Consider the following 6,089-nt stretch of genomic DNA (forward strand, 5'->3'; position numbering starts at 1 on the left):
TGCCACATTGGCATATGGACTATTTTGAGCTGAAGGCAATCAAAACCCAGCAGACTAAAGAAAGATTTTTACCTCTTCCTTAAGCTACCTAAAAGAAATCAGATAGGAGGCCTGGTACAGAAAGAGTTATCACCAAAAGATAACTTTTTTAACTGAATGACCTATCTGCAGGGCAAATGTCTAATTACCACACATCTGATCTTCTTCTCTGCCCTTTGAAGCCTCAGGCCTCTGTCCCACTCCTTAGCTCAAGATGGCATATAAGCCTCCACTGTCCAGCTTGTCTTTAGATTGCATAGTCTTATGGAGGCCCCAATACATATGTAATTAAATTTGTTGTTCTGTTAATCTGTCTTACGTTAATTTTATTATTAGAGCAGCCAAAGGAACTAAAAGGGTAGAAGTAAAATTTTTTCCTCCTCAAAAATAGTCAGCTATGATTTCCATACTTTATTTTGTGGATACAAGGGAAGAACGAGTGCTGATATCTGAATATCCTATGAGTCCCTGGAAAGACTCCTTGAGAATAGCCTATATTCATCAAAAAAAAAAAAAAAGAAAAAATCACAAGCTGATGGTCACTATACACAACACTCTTGGTATTCATGCATACAGTATTTTGTTCAAACTGATGCTCCATGGATCTCCAGTATATGATTATTTATGGAAAAGAGATAAAATTTTTAAACTCTATGTTTCATAAATATACATACAATTAACAATGTCTGTAAGCATTTAAACCAAACCTTCAACTTATATTTTATTTTTCACATTTTGGGGGTATTAGTTTCAAACCCAAAGAAAAGTTGAAAGTCCAGTATAATGAATAAATACACTAATTATTAATGTATCACCATGCCAGTTCCATCTCTGTTTCCACACACACACATGCGCATATACATCTCTTTCATCAAACAATCTGAAATTAGACTGAGGATATTATACTTCACCTCTAAATGCTTTGCCATGCCTCTCCCTGTAGTAAGAAAACACATATCAGTATTACCACACTTAATAAAATTAATATTAATTCAATTTTATTAACCATTATACTAAAGGGAAGGAGAATTCACCACCCCAAAATATACCTTTTTGGTATATAGATTATTTTAAGCTGGTTATTTCTTAGGAACAGCAGACACAGAAGCAGCTCTGAAAACCAAGTAGAAGTTACCCTTTTTGTAAGGGACATTTACATTTATTGGAAGAATCTGAAAATGTCTGGGAAAACTACTACTAAAGAATGGAATGTCAATCAGATTTGTTAAACTGCACAAAGGCCACTATTGATCTCTGTGATAGAATTTTAGGTACGTGTTGTTTAAAATAATTGTAGTCATAAAAATAGAGAACATGTACACAATCACTTAAATGTAATAAATTACTATTGATATAAGTCACAGGATGTATTGCCTGAATACACATTTTATTAACTCTCTGATATAGATAGAGAGTTTTTCAGTTACCGTCTTCGAAGTGGAACAGATAGTCCAGACATGCTGGAGTTAAAGAACAGAAGATAACATCTTAAGAACACGACTTCATTCCCCAACAATCATTGAACTCCACTCCACCCAAAGACCCTAACTCTAAATTTTGCCTTTAAAAACCCTCAGTTGGGGGTGCCTGGCTGGCTCAGCCACTAGAGCATGTGACTCTTGATCTGAGGGTCATGAGTTCAAGCCCCACATTGGACATGGAGCCCACTCAAAAACAACAACAACAACAACAACCTTCACTTGAAAGCCGTTATTAGGGTAATTCGGGACTTTTAGCATAAGCTCCCTATTCTCCAGGATGGCACTGCACCATAAATAGCCTTTCTTCGCTGCAAAATCTGTGTCAGTTTTTTGTTGTTTTACTTTGGCCTACTGTGCATTGGGTGGATGAAATCTCATTTGGTTGTTACAAATATCCATTTGTAAGGGTGTCTCCCCATAGGAGAAGTATGATTCTAAATCTCCAGAAACTCTTATCAATGGAAAGGGAATACCTTAAATCTACATATCAACCTTATCCTTTTTTACTGTGCTTTTCCAGATAACCTTCCTTAGCTGGCCTCCTCCCTACTCCAACATCTTTTGTCTTTAACAAGAGGTGTTATTTAAGGTAGTACTTTTGTGTTTGAACACTTCCTTTCTTGCTGGTTCACTATCTCTGACCTTTCCTATAAGCAGCCGTATCTTCAAGGAACCCTGGTTCCTTTTAGTGAAAAATGACTTTTAGAAACCAGGATCTCAGTGTTATTTATGCTCTTTGGTACTAGTTCATCAACATGTCAAAACTCTACAATCATTTATAGCTTTTTTTTCCTAATTATGTTCTAGAGTTAGAATATAATTGCTATAGTGAGTGTAGTTTAATGAATGACACAATTAAGGTAGGATCGTATATTTGGATTCTGCATTATTATTTTCTTTCTGTACAACCTCTAATCCCCTTTATTTACTTTGTTCTTTCTCTTCATTTTAAAAAGTCCAAGGAATACTCACTCCTTTACAAATTGCTTCCTTTTCCCCCAGAAGCAGTACCTTCCTATGATTGTCACCACTGGTCCCACACTTTTAGGTCCTTTCTTTTGGATTCTCACTAGCAAGTGTTCTAATCCTTCTTGTTTCATTCCTGTTCTTAGTATTTCCCCACTCGGAGTGAAGACCTCATTTTTCCAAGAGAAATGTATCTGTGTTCTGGCACCAGCATTATCCTCATGCATGCTCACGATTTTCAAGCAGTCTCATCTGAATCTTCTCTTCAGCATGGGTGTCAAAGCCCAGTTGTGTTGCTTTCAGGGCTTTTCCTATTACATGTAATCTTAAGTTATAGTATTCTTTAACTTCTACTTAAGCTGTTAACATGTTTTGTGTGGTTTTATTTTCTTTCCTTGTTGATCTCTATGGGTTTTACAGCATGTTTGGAAAATTCGGATTTAAGAAGCTGTTATTACTGCATAGAAACTCAAAGGTCTGAAATAATCCCTGTATGCTTGAAATTATTTTTGTTTTTTGTTGTTGTTGCTGTTGTTGTTGTTTTAGATTTTTTTAAAATTTATTTATTTGACAGAGACAGCCAGTGAGAGAGGGAACACAAGCAGGGGGAGTGGGAGAGGGAGAAGCAGGCTCCAGCAGAGCAGGGAGCCTGATGCGGGGCTTGATCCCAGGACCCTGGGATCACGCCCTGAGTGGAAGGCAGATGCTCAACGACTGAGCCACCCAGGAGCCCCTATTTTTGTTTTTTGTAAATAAATCTTGCTGTACCTTCTGAGTTTTTCCTTACTCATAAAGGGGAAGGGTTTAAAAAACACATGCAACATAATTTTATTATAAGATTCTTAGTAACTTTAGACTTAATTCTAGCAAGGCTGATGCCTCTAAACCAAGTTACTTATCATTTTTGAGCTTTACTTGCAGTGTTATGAAAGTTTTAAATATAAAAACAAACAAATAAAAAAAAGTATTTTGTGTTGCTCAGTCAAGCACTCCTGAATTAACTAAAAAATAATAGCTTGCTTTTGTGCCTACTGACCAATGATGTGTTAGTCATCAAAAATTAATTTTAATCTGTTGCTCAGTTCTTTTCCTGTGGGTCTCATGTCCAGCTGTTAGCAATCAGATGTTTACATTTGTTGCAGAGGAAAAATTTTCCTCTAACCTTTAAGGTTCTTTTGGCTGAAATTGAAATGAAACATTAACAGGAGAAAAATCACATTTTGCTACATGTATACAGGGAATCTACATAAACATGAGAAATTTCAAAAAAAAAAGGAAAAATGAGGCATATAGGTCATGTTGGACTAAGGAAGAGGGGTTAGTGCCTGCAGCTTCAAAAGGAATGAAGGCAATTCACAGGAAGAATGGAAAGAATAAATGTTTGGTAAACAAATGTTTGCTGGGCCATACAGAAACAATGGGACACAGAGCTGACTTTGATCAAATAGGCCTTGCTCAGTTCTTCCCTGTCTACCTACATCTAGCTTATATTATACTACAGTTATCTATGGTGATAGCTATCTTGCTGGAGCAGGTCCTCTATCTAAATCCTTTAAGGCAATTATGGGAGAGGCAAAACAAAAACAAAAACAAAAAACCAAACCCCACCCCCACAAAACCCCAAAAACTTCTTGAGTCTTCTGTTTCTTAAAAGTAATCAGCTTAAAATAATCCATATGCAAAGAGACACACTTTGGGGTAGGAAATTTTGCTCCCCTACACCTTCTTTTTAACTAAGAAACAGTAAATCAGGTTAGAGTACAGAAGGGAAACAAACGACATTGGGAAATGCTGACAGCATCCAACTGAATAGAATAAAACCTAGGAACTTACCAAAGTCATTTAGATCTCCTGATCAGACATTGCTAATGTCCTCCTAAAGTTTAATGAGTGTATTTTACATTATGCCAGCCAAATCATTAACAACCAGTTACCCTTTTCCCCAACTGGTTTACAACCTACAGTGATATTGCAGTGCTTATTGGTAGAACTACAAAAAGAGGAATCAAAATCATCTTAATCCTGCTGTGGACCACAGCTGCATCTTTGGGGGGCAAGGGGAATTGTGTGCTCTAAAAAGATAACTGTAAAACAAACCATGAGATCTTGAAGTTATAGTAAGACTTTTTGGGGGAAAACATTTTTTTTATTATTATCTTTTTTAATTTAAATTTTAGGTAGTTAACACACAGTGCAATATTGGTTTTTACAGTAGAATTCAGTGATTCATCACTTACATACAACACCCAGTGGTCATCATAAAAAGTGCCCTCCTTAATACCCATCACCCATCTAGCCCATCCCCCACCCACTTCCCTCCATCAACTCTCAGTTTGTTCTCTACTGATAAAAGTCTCTTATGGCTTGTTTCCCTCTCTCTTCTTCTTTTCCCCATCCCATATGTTCATCTGTTTTCTTTCTTAAATTCCACATGTGAGTGAGGTCATATGGTATTCATCTTTCTCTGACTTATTTCACTTAACATAGTACACTCTCACTCCATCCATGTCATTGCAAATGGGAAGATTTCATTTTTTCTGATGGTTAAGTAATATTCTGTTGTATATATACCCCATCTTCTTTATCCATTCATCAGTCGATGGACATTTGGACTCTCTCCATAGTTTGCTATTGTTGATAATGCCGCTATAAACATCAGGGTGCATGGAAGAACAAACATTCTTAAAATGTCTATACTACCCAAAGCAATCTATCCATTTAATGCAATACTCATCAAAATACCACCAGCATTTTTCACAGAGCTAGAACAAACAATCCTAAAATTTGTATGGGGGGCACCGGGGTAGCTCAGTGGGGTAAGTGTCTGCCTTTGGTTCAGGTCATGATTCCGGGGTCTTGGAATCAAGCCCCCATGTTGGACTCTCTGCTCAGCGGGGAGCCTGCTTCTCCCACTCCCTCTGCCTGCCCCTCCTCCTGTTCGTGCTGTCAAATAAATAAAATATTTTAAAAAATAAAACCAGTATAGTAATCAAAGTTAGGAAATTTTTTAAAAAAAGAAAAGAAAAAAAGAGAGAAGAAAAATTTGTATGGAACCACAAAAGACTGCGAATAGCCAAAGCAATTCTGAAAGAGAAAAACAAAACTGGAGGCATCACCATTCTGGATTTCAAGCTATATTATTACAAAGCTGTATTCATCATCAAGACAGTATGGTACTGGCATAAAAACAGACACACAGATCAATGGAACAGAATAGAAAACCCAGAAATGGACCCACAACTATGGTCCACTAATCTTCAACAAAGCAGTAAAGAATATCCAATGGAAAAAAGACAGTATCTTCAACCTATGGTGTTGGGAAAACTGGACAGCAATATGCAAAAGAATGACACTGGACCACTTTCCAACACCATACACAAAAATAAATTCAAAATGGATTACAGACCTTAATGTGAGACAGGAGACTATCAATATCCTAGAGGAGAACACAGGCAGCTACCTCTGTGACCTCGACCAGAGCAACTTCTTACTAAATATGTCACCACAAGCAAGGGAAACCAAAGCAAAAATGAATAGGACTTCATCAAGATTAAAGCTTCTGCACAGTGAAGGAAACAATCAACAAAACTAAAAGGCAACCTA

The sequence above is a fragment of the Ailuropoda melanoleuca genome, chromosome X, assembly GCF_002007445.2.
Source record: "Ailuropoda melanoleuca isolate Jingjing chromosome X, ASM200744v2, whole genome shotgun sequence".
In the NCBI taxonomy this organism is placed as follows: domain Eukaryota; kingdom Metazoa; phylum Chordata; class Mammalia; order Carnivora; family Ursidae; genus Ailuropoda; species Ailuropoda melanoleuca.